This window comes from Monodon monoceros, unplaced genomic scaffold (assembly GCF_005190385.1).
Source record: "Monodon monoceros isolate NGI ecotype Baffin Bay Population unplaced genomic scaffold, NGI_Narwhal_1 Super_Scaffold_22, whole genome shotgun sequence".
In the NCBI taxonomy this organism is placed as follows: Eukaryota; Metazoa; Chordata; class Mammalia; order Artiodactyla; family Monodontidae; genus Monodon; species Monodon monoceros.
The window spans coordinates 113509613-113523808 of record NW_021703779.1 but is presented as its reverse complement, the minus strand read 5'-3'; the positions used below and the strand labels follow the sequence as shown (position 1 = coordinate 113523808).

At 41.3% G+C, this 14196-nt stretch overlaps 1 protein-coding gene and 1 pseudogene across 2 annotated transcripts in view; both read right to left on the bottom strand.

The window, feature by feature from the left end:
- Positions 1 to 14196, bottom strand: part of FHL1 (four and a half LIM domains 1) — a 59215-nt gene that overhangs the window by 44125 nt on the left and 894 nt on the right. Inside the window, exon 1 of one of the 2 annotated variants that reach the window (XM_029241036.1) lies at positions 13851 to 13872. The exons of the other annotated variant lie outside the window; for it this stretch is intronic. The gene's annotated coding sequence lies outside the window, so the exon portion shown is untranslated. Of the gene's footprint in view, positions 1 to 13850; positions 13873 to 14196 lie in introns of those variants that run through there. 2 annotated transcript variants of the gene reach the window in all.
- LOC114905898 lies at positions 4181 to 7167 on the bottom strand (annotated as a pseudogene).

Sequence of the window (14196 nt, the reverse complement as noted above, 5' to 3'; positions counted from 1 at the left end):
CCGCCCCCCCGCCACCTACTAACGCCTACAGAGAACGTTCTGTTCACACAGCCAACTCAAGGAAGCAACACGTACTTGTAGTTGCTCATAAGAATCACCCAGGTCAAAAAGAAAGAATCACCCAGTTCCAGTATACAGAAACCATTGGCAATACGACCTTAAAAGACCTCATCTTTTCACATGGCTTTACTGCCACACTGGCCATGCTGAGTAATTGCCTAGAGGTTCTGGTCTCAGGTCCATGCTACTACAAGCCAAGCAACAGCCTTTGGCCGAAAGCAATCAAACTCTGACCTGGATATTGGCTGCAAGAGTTGGCATGAGCTCACCGATTGTCACTGTTGCTAGTGATACCACAAATGCAAGGGTCAAAAAAGGGCTCACTGGGTTGTAGGGCACGGAATTTGTCAAGCCTGGGGCTCCACTCCACCACAAAGATGGCACGATGCCCCAGTGGTGGCAGACAGACAAAGTCCCGATGCAGTGCTCACACTAACCTGCTCAGTAACTCTTGTGCAACCAGACAGTGGTGAACAGCGTCGGGCAGCTCTCCCGGGAACTCACATTTTCACCATTCAGGGAACCCATAGTACAAGTTACAGCACTCACGAAGAGGCACTTCTCTTACATTACTAGTACTTAAAAGCAAACACTGCGCTTTTATCTACAAAATAATAATAAAAAGTGACTGATATATTCATTGTATTTCTGAATCCCAAGTGAAAAATAATAGATTTAAAATAGATTTTTTAAAAGCAGTTTTAGATTTACAGAACAACAGAGCAGAAAGTAGTTTCCACATACCTCCACAATACCTCCTTCCCAGTTTCCTCTATCTTTAATATCCTGCATTACTGTATTTTTTTTTTTACAGTTGATGAGCCATCACTGATACATTATTATTAACTAATGTCAATAGTTTACATTAGGGTTCATTCTTTCTGCTGTGCATTCTATAGATTTTGACAGATGTTGAAGTTTTTTGTTTTTTGAAACAAAACAAAAAAACCCAACCCTTTCCGGGAATTCCCTGGCGGTCCAGTGGTTAAGACTCCCACACTTCCACTGCCCAGTGCCCGGGTTTGATCCCTGGTAGGGGAACTAAAATCCCACAAGCCGTGTGGTGTGGCCAAAAACAAACAAACAAAAAAACACCAAACCAAAAAAAACGTTTCCAGTACCTTCTGAGGAACAATAAATCTCCTTACCTCAAGACCATTTTAATTGCTGTAGCTTTGTAAAGGCAAGTTTCACAGGAACGCTGTAATGTACATCATTCATTTCTTTTCAATGATTCATGGTTTCAAAGACTGACTATAACATAGCCCTGCAAACATATTCAACTCTGATTATGTGAAAACCAACCATTCACAACTCTCAGACCTCCAGTATGGCCCCAAAAAAACGAGTCTGAAGAAATTCTTGGACCACAAAACAAAAAGTAAGAAAAACAGTCTCCAAGATGACATCTGACATGTTGGAATTAGTCTGTTGATGACTTGGTCTGGAGATGTTTATAAAAACAGCTTTGTCATGAGAAAGCAGAGCAGCGTAAGAGAAGTAGCATCGGGAGACAGAAAAGAGGAGGAAGAAAACTGGGAAAGGAAAGCAGGGACGGGCAGAAACAGTCGAAATCGGGAGTGGCAGATGGACACGAGATGCAGGACAGAGCGGCAGCAATGGAAAGGAGAGCCAGCTAGACATAAAAGGATGGTGACAGGAATTATTTTGAGGGGGTGAGTGAGGAAGGGACAAAGTGCGTCTCAACACTCTAGCCCTTAAATTGCCTAATCATTCATTCAACTGAATATATCAATGGGAAAGCAACGTTCAGCATGTTAAAAGCCGGCTTTGCACGTAAGTGTGTAAAGATGGTACACCTTCCATCCACTGAAAATTCCCTCTGAAACCCATTTCAAATCTTTTGGAAGGCTCTAGGGATAGGGTTATTCCTGAATAATGATTACATACACACACTAGCTGGAGGTATAGACCTACAGGTGTAAAACATTTATTCTGATGCTTTCATTTTTAATTTATGAATAAGTGTGAAGCAAAATTCAAATTAGTTTATTTGTCCTGTCCTTGGGGGATCTGACATCTCACCCTACCTACTTCAGAAGAACATATACTGCTTCTCTGTTTTATCAGGATTGTTTCTCTCTTGGCTCTGATTTCCCTTCAATCCAAGTATGTAATGAGGCTATTCAATAAAGAGACTGTGGTTTACTTGCAGGCAAAATCTTAAGTACTCGCCTTTAGGCCACTAGGGAAAGGTTCTAAGAAGTCAAACCTGGAATCTCCTTGTCATATTATTTGATCTTAAATACAGAGAAGAAAACAGCGTTCTGGATTTAGAGCTGGTCTTTGGATTGAGAAAGATCCACAAACTTTCAAATCTAAGTTTAGAAAGCAGCTCTCACACAAAAGCAGATCAGTGGTTGCCTGGGGAAGGATGCGCTGCAAAAGGCTCTATGCCTCTGCCGCAACTCGTCAAGTTGTATGCCTTAACTGGATGCAGTTTATTGTACATAAATGATACTCCATACAGTGGTATTAAGTTATCGTGATAATCATTCCACAATGTACATGTATATCAAATCATCACATTGTACACTTCATTTTTTTCCTATTTTCTTATTTTTTAAACCATTTTTTAAATTGAAGTATAGTTAACTTACAATGTTGTGTTAGTTTCAGGTGCACAGCAAAGTGATTCACTTATCCATATATGAATGTAGCTATTCTTTTTCAGATGCCTTTCCATTACAAGATATGGAATATAGTTCCCTGTGCTATACAGTAGGTCCTTGTTATCTATTTTGTTTTTAGTGTTTTTTTAATAAATCTATATTTTCATTAAGACAAAAACTGACAGTGTTGGTATGAGGTTTAACAGTTAAACAAAAGTTTTCACAGAAACCTAACACATGCCTAAAATGATTTTACAATGGAGTTCTAGATGCAGGTCTAGACGATGTCAAGAACTGATGGATCTCATGATTCAAGACAGCATTTTGGGTTTTAGTTAATTCTTAGGATTAAAAAAAATTGGTTTTAAAGTGAACCACTGCCCCAGTATGAAATTTTAATCTTCTCCTGAGACCAGGGCTTCAGAAATCATTCAACTCCTGCAGTGATTCAGTGAACTTGTGCTGTCAGTGACTGAACCCTGCCACCAATGGTTTCAAAGTTCAAAAAACAGAGGCTCCAAGAGTTTTCCACCCTAAAAGCATTGGCCCTTGCCTTTCCCTACTCTCCCACCTCCTGTACCACCCGCTGCCCTTCCCCAAATACTTCAGCCAGTGGCTTGGGTGGAGAAGCTGACATTTATAACTTCACAACTGGAAAAGAAAGGGTCTTCTTGTCAATTTCAAGAATTAGCACCTCTAAGACAGAATGACCTGCCTGCGTATACACTCCAATAAGACTTTTCCTCCTCAACCAGTTTCCATCCCACGGACCACAGCTTCGGTAACTTCTTAACTGGCTTAGTCCTTTGTTGGGAACAGCATTAAGCTCAGGCAGGGAACACCTTGGCTTCTAAGTTTCAGGCATTCACAGCTTTTAAACAGTCTCTCACAGTCCTCATTTAGGATGCCAATGACATTTTTTGAAAGGATGAAATATTCTGGACACAGAACCAAATCATCATTAGTTGTTCTTTCCTTTGTTTCACCACTTCCGCCATCAGGCCCCAAATTTGAACAAAAATGACCCTAACCCATCTCCCTTCTTTCCCACCTCATCCCTCCCACCCCAAATAATACACCAGTAATAGCCAAAAACTACATATATGCTACGCTGTAAAAATGCAGAGTTAACACTATTGGGAAGAAGGCTGTGGGTTGTGGAGATGCTCTTTGAAGATTCACAGCATCTTTATAGCTCTCCCACATCCCATTCTGCAAGTTTTGTCCTTCATAGAAGGCCCTTTGCTTTTCTCAGCAAAGTTCAGAATGGGTTGCCTTGAAACACTGACCCACCTTCCTCTCCACTGGGATGGGTGTGCAAACTATACAGCATGGAGCGGCTTTAAAGCACTTGGGCTGCTGTAGGGCACAGAAACTATACTGGCTCTTCAAAGGACATCTTCTCAAGCCACCTCTATGGTGTCAAGACAAGTAGAACTCTTTCTTTCCCCACTTGAAACCCACAGTCAGATGTGACAGGGGCTGGCAGTCAGGAGAGTTAATTCTTGTCATCTTTTTTTGTCATCATCCTCCGAGGGGTAGGAATGCCACGTCAGCCTTTCCTCATAGAAGGATATGACAACCTGTGGGCACTTGACATTGGCCTCCTTGGCAGGAACCAGGTCAGCCTCATCAGAGTTTTCCCACTTCATCAGGAACATGAGTTCTCCACTGGAGCCTGTAGTTCCAATAATCTGCTCCGGTTCCAAACCCCGGGCAAAGCCTCGTGGCTTTTCTGACTCTTCTTTCTTCTTTGGTTTGCTCTCCTCCCCCTTACCTTGCACATCAGAATCAGCTTTGCACTTGCCTCCCTCTGATTTATCTGTCTCGTGTGCTGTTTTCTGTGACTGCAGGAACTCAGCAATGAGGCCGGGGCGATCCAGGTTTTCTACTGGTTCCCATGTGCTGTCCTCATCTGAGGACCCCTTCCACTTTAGGAGGTGCTCCACTTGGCCCTTTACCACTTGACAGTCGAGAACTTTTTCCACCACTTGTTCTTCTTCCTCTTCTTCTAGCACCTCCTCCACTTTCTTCTTGTTTTGTTTTCCCCATAGTGCCCTCCAGCTTTCCGGTATAAAGGGTGAGGCTGCTCAGAGCGAGAGGACTCGGTGCCACGCTACTGGGCTACTGGCGCATCTTGTCGGGCTGGCCGGGGGAGTGGCGACCAGAAAAGCAACAAGCCTGCTGACCGTGGCTGAGCCTCTCCCTGAAGCGTCCCTCCCCTCAGCCAAACCTCTGTTTTGTATACGGTAGTGTGTATCTGTTCATCCCAAACTCATCTATCTATTGTAACTTATTTAAAATAGATTTATTTATTGTACCATGTGGTACACTTTAACTATATACAATTATATCTGTTAGTTATTCTTTAATAAATTGGGGGGGGTTTGATATTTTAAAAGTGTCTCTAACAAAGGCCAACTGCTTTATCTGTAGATGCGAGTATACATTTTCACCTCCTATTAGCTGGGCTGCTTGGTTTCTTTCCTTAGTGTGGTTAGGTGTGCTTACTACACTGGAAAATTCTGCATCTTATGGCCTAGAAGGGAAGGGCCTAGAATTTGAAAATTTGAACTGACCCTGGCATCTGGAGACACAGAACCTTTGACAAGGAACTTAAAGTGTCTCCTTAGCTTCTAGAAGCCATCTGCCTGAGGACTTTTTATAAAAATCGTTTTAAGTATGTGAAACTACCATTATTTACAGGGTGCTTCTTACAAACTATTGAAAAACATTAATTTTTGTTAATTCAAATGTCTAAATCCACTACTATGGCTTAGTGATACAAAAATTTTTGGAATTTGTGTGCGTGCGTGTGTGTGTGTGTGTGTGTGTGTGTATGCTTTAGTCTCTAAAGAACCTGGGGGGGCACCTGTTACTTCAGTTCAACTGGTCACACGAAAGCACAGATGACTGATTATGTCTATAGACAGACGCTGGCCATCAGCTTCCCAAACAAGAATAAAGTCTAATACTAGACCCGGCAGAGATTCACTGAAAAACCAGCCCTTAACCTCTTCCTAATAAATCACACATTTTTAATCTGACAGGAGCCAAGCAGCCTAATCCGCACTCTAAAAGTGAAAGTGAATAACAAAACTTGTTAATCGAGTAGAGAAATTTACTTTTGTACCATCCTCGTCAAAACAACCTTGACGGTAACATCTCTACACTCCCACCTATCATGTCCTTAGTACTGAAAAGCACATTTAGAACTCGGTCGATATTGCAGATTCTTGTGATTAGAAGGTCTATGGAACATTTTATGCTTTGAATATATGTAAGAACCAGAGTTTTTTTGGTTTGGTTTATTTTTGGTTTGTTTGTTAATTTAATTTTTTTAACATCTTTATTGGAGCATAATTGCTTTATAATGTTGTGTTAGTTTCTGCTGTATAACAAAGTGAATCACCTATATGCATACATACATCCCCATATCCCATCCCTCTTGCGTCTCCCTCCCTCCCACCCTCCCTACCCCACGCCCCTCTAGGTGGTCACAAAGCACCAAGCTGATCTCCCTGTGCTATGCAGCTGCTTCCCACTAGCTATCTACCTTACGTTTGGTAGTGTATATATGTCCATGCCTCTCTCTCACTTTGTCACAACTTACCCTTCCCCCTCCCCATATCCTCAAGTCCATTCTCTAGTAGGTCTGTGTCTTTATTCCTGTCTTACCCCTAGGTTCTTCATGACATTTTTTTCCTTAAATTCCATATATATGTGTTAGCATACGGTATTTGTCTTTCTCTTTCTGACTTACTTCACTCTGTATGACAGACTCTAGGTCCATCCACCTCATTACAAATAGCTCAATTTCGTTTCTTTTTATGGCTGAGTAATATTCCATTGTATATATGTGCCACATCTTCTTTATCCATTCATCCGATGATGGACATTTAGGTTGTTTCCATCTCCTGGCTATTGTAAATAGAGCTGCAGTGAACATTCTGGTACATGACTCGCTTTTTTTTTTTAATATATCTTTATTGGAGTATAATTGCTTTACAATGGTGTGTTAGTTTCTGCTTTATAACAAAGTGAATCAGTTATACATATACATACGTTCCCATATCTCTTCCCTCTTGCGTCTCCCTCCCTCCCACCCTCCCTATCCCACCCCTCTAGGTGGTCACCAAGCACCGAGCTGATCTCCCTGTGCTATGGGGCTGCTTCCCACTAGCTATCTATTTTACATTTGGTAGTGTCCATACGTCCATGCCACTCTCTCACTTCGTCCCAGCTTACCCTTCCCCCTCCCCGTATCCTCAAGTCCATTCTCTACGGCTGCATCTTTCTTCCTGTCCTGCCCCTAGAACCAGAGTTTTTAGGTGCGTGAATAAAATATAAATCCCACAAAATGTAGAGTGCTGGCAACCAAGACTTACTTTGACTGCTCTTTTCTTTTCCTAGGTTTCACTGCACTTACAAAGCCGGTACACGTGTATCTTCTATCTGTGTATTTTACACCCATAGTAGCTCCAAAATGAAGCTCAAGCAAATCTCATTGGTTTAAATACAGAGCAAAACCCATTTTCAGAAGAGCAGTGCAGTGTGCCGCAGGAAGCTGGGAAGAGCTGGCGGCTCGCTGACAATGCACATATTCATTAGCAGGCAATAATGAGGAACAGGAGGGGAAACTACTTCACAGCACAGCCCTATAGGCAAGGGTACAATTTTCTCACTTGTTCCAATAGTAAGCCCTTGGCAGTGAGTATCCACATTCATTATTTCACGTAGCTTTAGCGTTTGCTGGGGCCCTGGCCACAGAAAAGGGATGATTTTGTGTTCACAGGTTTACATGTGTACACAGCCTATGTAATCTCCAGATGTATTTTGTTTAATTCTATTCTAACAGTGACATTTCTGTATCAAGGGACACCAGATCTCACCCGACACCTGTTCTGGAGAGCAGCTTTCCTGACCATCCTAGGCTGGAAAACGGACCTGGCCCAGGTTGGGGGTAACTGTAATACTGGCAAATGCGGGAAGGGGAAGACGCAGCGGCAGGTAAACTTGATGACGACTCTGGAGCCCGGAAAAATTAAAGTGGGCAGAGTCCATCAGACCGAAAAAAGGTCACCCTGAGAGTAAAATAGACACCCAGGCAAAGGAGACACGAAGAGAGAGGGGCCCACACAGCTACAGAAAGCACAAAGAGGGCGAAGAAAGAAAGGGCGGGAAGTTGAAGAACTTATTTTTTTTTTAACAGCGCCAGATTTAAAACAACGACCGCATGTGAGGGTGCGCGCGCATGCGCTTGTGCCAGCATTTGCCACAACTTAACTTCCTACCTGAGTTTGGAAGCAAATGCACTCTTTACAATTTCTTTCCCACAATTTGAACTTTACCACAATTTTAACAGACACTTCGTTTTATAAAGGAAAAGAAAACTTTCATGTAGCGATGGCTCCAATTGGGGTCTTTCAGGCTAGTATGTGTAAAGACGCTTACGAAGTCGTTGCTGCATTTCTGTGACTCTATGCATATTCCATAGGCCTTGGTACTTGTACTTGCTCCCTAGGCCAGAGGAAATTAAAGGCTAGATGCACAAAAGAGGCTCCCCACCACTAATATTCAATTTCAGTAAAGCAAATAATATGATAAATTTCTGCAAACAACTGTTTTGATCATTTTCTGAAATTAGGAAAAAATTGGCCTTTTTGGTATCCTTCAGTATACAGTTAATATACTTTCACCATAATACCTTGTTCTTTTGAGGGACAAGCCAACAAAAAGTTCTGGCTGTGAAGAGTTTTTAATTAGGAAAATAAAACTTACCTATGTATGGAGGACCTAAAACTTCAAATTGGAACTCTGACATTAACACATCACATGACCTTGGATCAGGTGTTTGGCCCCTTTGAGCCTCAGTTTCCTCACCTCTAAAACAAAGCGGGGGGGCGGGGTCTTGACAGCCCTTTCTAGCGCTGAAATTCTACTACTCAACTTGGAGGAGAAAGAATTTTAAGGAGCTTACATGAGGAGGCCACATGATCATTCTCTAACTCTCGGGTGGCGTTCCCATTTCACTCTTCATGACCATGACTTCTAACTAGAGATGCAACAGTAATTCAGTGGATCTTTTGGCAAAATTTTTAAAAAACCTTAGACTACACTTACAAGTTGGAGATTCTGCAATGGACTTGAGTCCACCATGAAAAAAATCACTGCATTTAACAAAGAAATACAAAACATTGTCACTAACTTCTGGGTGGTGGATTATAACTGATTTTTATTTTCTTTAGGCTTGTCTGTATTTTCTAAATTTCCCTACAATGAAAAAGTACCACTCTTATCATTTAAAAAATAGATTTTCAAAAGGATTAGTGCATTCTTGCAAGTTTTACCAGATCTCTCAAGTCTACTCTAAAATCACGGGGGGGCGGTGATATGAAGCCAGACAGTATCACAATGCGAGTCTGCACACAGTGGTTGATTACCCAAGTGGCTGGCTGCTGTAGTCAGAATCAGGACATTATTATTATAATCAGAATCTATGGCTCACAGTCCTACGTGGAAATCAAAACATACGTTTTATCTAAATAACTTTTTTTCCCCAGCATCCTGGCCCTTGAGAAGCATGGTTAAAATTCCTTTCCAGTTTAAAGTAAATGAAATGAAACATGAGGTACTTCTTCTAACCACAAAAAAAAAAAAAAAAAAAAAAGCTTTCCAGACAAAATATGGTTGCTATTGGGCTGGGTTTTGTTTTGTTTTTTTTCTCTTGCTATGCTCTAAAACACAACACATCAAAAGTTAAAATAAATATTTAGCTGTCAAAACAAAACACACCCCCCATATGGAAAACACAAATATTGAATTTGATGACGCTTGTTATAAAAACAACGTCCACAGCAAAAATAAATGTTTAAATTGTGTACAAAGACTACAAAACTAAATGCTATCATTGTTAAGTTCTATACAACAGTCCAAAAAAGGTTGAAAGTAAGCTGCGGAAAAGATATAAACACAATTAGGTAATTTCCAGCTTCACCACCATAAAAAGTACAATTTTCAAGGAAGATAGACAATAAAGTTCCCCAAAATGACAACTGCAGGCTCAGTGAGGGTAGATCTCTAGAACAAACTTCATGTTCAGCTGAATTCTCCTCAGTTGAGGAAGGTATAGCATTAATAGTTCACCTCTCCATTCTCCACCTGGATGTGATCTGTGTCTACAACACATTACCTCCGAAACGACTTTTTACCCAGGACCAGTCACTCACCTCTCTGCAGCAGGGTCCTCGCCTCACTCCCCTTCAGCAACACCAAGCTCCAGACCAAGCAGCAAGGGACAGTGGCTTAGTCACAGGACTGAAGTTCAAATCCCAACTCTGCCGCTTATTAGTTGTACAATCTTAGACAAGTTACTTAACTAACCTCATCTATGAAATGTGCATCATAACCACTTTGCAGAGTTCCTCTGAGGATCAAATTACATAATGGGTGTAAATTCAACCCACATATTTTCTAGAACTAGAGTAGGCCTTCGAGTAACCAGTTCCCTTTCGCCCCCTACTCCTGGCCACTTACTCCAAGTATGATCAAGTTTAACGTTCATGGTTTTAATTACTCTCCAGCAAACTCAATGGTATATAGCACATGTAGTAATTTTAATTTTGTTAAGACTTTGAATAGAGCACACCGCAAGGGAGACAGTACGACGTTGTGCTCAAAACCATGAACTTCTGAGGGGTAAGACAATCTTAATTTTGATGTCTTCTAACCGCGCCCAGCTGTGCAACCGAGGGCAAATTACTTTACCTCTCTGAGCCTGGTTCTTAATTTAAAAAATGAAGAGACTAGACAATGTATACAAGTGCCTGGCACAGAGCTAAGTACCATAAATGGTAGCTTCTATTGGTCTTCATGATTTGGGTCGATGTTCAGGTACTAGTCACTTTAAAGACTAGTAAAGTAAGCTTGGCCAACAACTCAGTCACATCAAGACACTGTTAGTGTTCTCTACTCTCCTGAAGTTAAGTTCTACTGCATTTCATGGAGGAAATTACATCAACCTTAGCACTACTGACAATTTGGGTCAGATGATTCTCCATTGCGGGGGACTGCCCCTTGCATCCTAGAATGTTTAAGCCCCTTGCCTGACCTCTACCCGCTAGACACACCCCAAGCTGTGACTGCCAAAACTGTCTCCAGACATTGTTCAATGTCTCCTAGGGGACAAAACTGCCCCAGTTAAAAACCACTTGTCTAGCACTTTCTGCAGATGGGAATTCTCAGCCACCTCGGTAGGCAGCCTTGCAGGAGGACAAAGGTTTACTCGCCCTCCCATTTAGTCTTATCTACTCCTCTGGGCTCCATCATTCATTAGTACCTGTAATTCAAAGGTGACCATAGAAAAATAAATTTTTTGGCCCAATTTGCTGTCAGAAGCTGCTTTAAGTCACAGGAAGGAATGCTGGCCTGGTTGTCTTTTCACTACTCTATACAGTCATACAAAATGCTGAACTTTTAATATCAAGGAATCTGCTATGTCCTAATTACTTTACATAAAACGTTAAAAGGTCATTGACCTTAAGATGACTTATAAACCATGTTATTACCCAAACTGACTAAGTATGTCTTCATTGGGAAGGTGAGATGGAATTTATGCAGTGACTAATACCCTGGAAAGAAACGGCTCCCCTGTTTGCATGGCTGAAGCATGTTTACTGTACATAAAGTGCTATGTTAAAGTCCAAAAGACTCTGGACAACTCTTGATTATTCACAACGAATTCACTGTCTATTTTTCATTTTAATAACTGCACCAGAAAGCAGGAGCCATTTCTTATCCACTGTGCATCCCAGCACCTAGCACAGAGCCTCCAACAGAGGCGGTAACTCGGTAAATGTTGGTTGAATAAATAAATGGTCATATATTCTGCTTAATTAAGTACTCTGTTGACAAAAAAAAAAAAAAAGAAAGAAACTTTCTTTGCTCTCGTTCAACAGGAGCTGAAAGAAAAGATCTTTTAAGAGAAAATAATTACAGTCTGCTCCCTTTTACTCCAAACCCAAACAACTGGAAAATTCAATTAACCAAAAAAATTTTGTAGGCAAAAGTTGGGGAAAGCAGACAAACAGATAAGGCCCAAAGTTCAAGCAAGCACGAACATTTGTTCAACTCCCACAAGATTATAAAAGCCAAAGTTGCTGGCACAAGAGGGCAAGGAGGCAGCCGGGAGGTGGAAGCAGGAAAACAGGGATGGATCAGCCTCAGGAGGTTAGCTGCCATCCTTCAGTGAACAGTTTTTTGGTTTTTTTTAACGTCAAAACTTTAGAGGTAAGAGTCAATGTCTTACGCAAAGCCTTGACTTACAAATTACTTTTCAAATGGATATGAGCAAAAATTTAAAGAATATTTAGAAAGGTATCTGATCATATTTTTGTTAATTTTTCAAGGTTCCTTATCTTTTTTTTTCCCTCCTCCAGTCCCGCAGGGCAAACAACAGGTTCTTAAAAAGCTGCGTAAAAGACACTCCATTTACTCCTTTTGTCTAGAGAGACTTAAGGCCCACCACCATCACATGCTTCTCTCTGCAAAAGATTTCACCACTCCCAGCATTCTATTCATAAGAGAAAAAAACAGTCAGATTTAAATTGTATTCTTAAAGTATTATTTTAAGATCATTGCCCAGTATATAGAATGGGTATCACATTAACATTAGAAATGGTGCAAATAATAGTGTTTAAATGCATTCTCGGGGCTTCCCTGGTGGCACAGTGGTTAAGAATCCGCTTGCCAATGCAGGGGACACAGGTTCGAGCCCTGGTCCGGGAAGATCCCACATGCCATGGAGCAACTAAGCCCATGCGCCACAACTACTGAAGCTCGCGCGCTTAGAGCCCGTGCTCTGCAACAAGAGAAGCCACCGGAATTAGAAGCCCGCGCACCACAACGAAGAGTAGCCCCCGCTCGCCGCAACTAGAGAAAGCCCGTGTGCAGCAACGAAGACCCAACACAGCCAAAACTAAATAAATAAAATAATTTATAAAAAACAATAAATGCATTCTCGTCCACCTTTGAGACCAAAACCTCTATTTCCACTTAAAACATTTCCAGTTTATCATTTCCAGTACACAAGTAAATTATCATGTTTAAGTGGTCCATTAGTTTGATCCATATTAAATTAGCTTCAATTTCCTGGTATCATATAAGAGGAATTTTCCCAATTTAAATCTTACACCATTTTTTTAAAGTTTCACTCAAAAATCTAGACTTGGTTAAAAAAACCCAAAAAACAAAAGAGCGCTTTCCTCCTCCAAAAATTCAATATGGGAATGGCAGCCTAGAATTTCAAAAACCATATATGGTTACAGAATCCATATGGTAGTCTTAGACTATATACTTATTGGTAGGTGGTTCACACAAATCATGGCATATCTGACCAATTTCCTGTTGCATAAAGATTATATTTGCTCTGAAAAATGTTAAATACGCATTTTTAAAGACTGAAGGTAAAGACTAGATTGGAACCTTATGTAACCAAAATGGGAAAGCACGTATAGCATCACCACATTAAAGGCCTAAACCTTTTCAATATGTATTCTTCCTAAGCAAATATGAACATGAGTTTCCAAAGGCAAAGCTACCATCCTAGAAGCCCTTCCTTCCTCAGTGTAAAGAATGGGGAGGGTTCTGTTCCTGGAGACGAGCTGGGGAGGGAAAGGCTTTGCAAAATTCCAAGGGGCTCATAATTTAAATGTATGCTATTCTGCAAATGTTCACATTTCCAAAGAACAACATAAAATTTACATTAAAACTGTCTTAATCAAGATAACGAAAAAAAATTATTCCTGGTGCTCTATAAGCTTGCCATAGATTTGATAACCCAGGAAAGAATTACAGGCAATTACAAAATGATGGCTCCAATTAGGAAATCTGGATCTATTCCAAATTCAAATCAAAGGGGGCTCAGATAATCCCGATGGAGTAATTTAAATGAATATAGGGGACTTCCAGCAAAGACATACGTTTATTCTATTACTACGTCTTCTGAAAGCCAAGCAAAATGCTACAGCGACGTATCTCTTGCACTTCAGGAAATTAAAAAACCAAACCTGGAGTCCCCTTAATAAACCTTGTTCTCTTCTTTTCCCAAGGGGTCTCGCTGGTACAGGGTTTTTATTGTAAAGGGCAATCAAAACAAACCTGAGAATCCCGCACAGTCTCAAACGCAGAAGATAATATAGCACCGAACACGAACCACACACAATCTTTCCTTGCTGATTTCCAAACCTCCACCTAGTCCTGGATGCCTGAGAAGAGGCCGCGAGGAATGGAAGAGAAAGAGAAACTTCGAAAGCAGAAACCTCTCTCCCAGAGCCTAGAACAGACGGCACCTTGTAGGGATTTCACGCTTTTTGAGACGGAAAGGTCACACCCTGCAGTTTTGAAAATCCACCTTCTAAGGCTCAACCCATGTTACAAAACCTTCCTCCTGCTTCCCTAGGTTTCGCGCTGGAGCTGACCCCCCCCCCCCCCCCCCCCCCCCCCC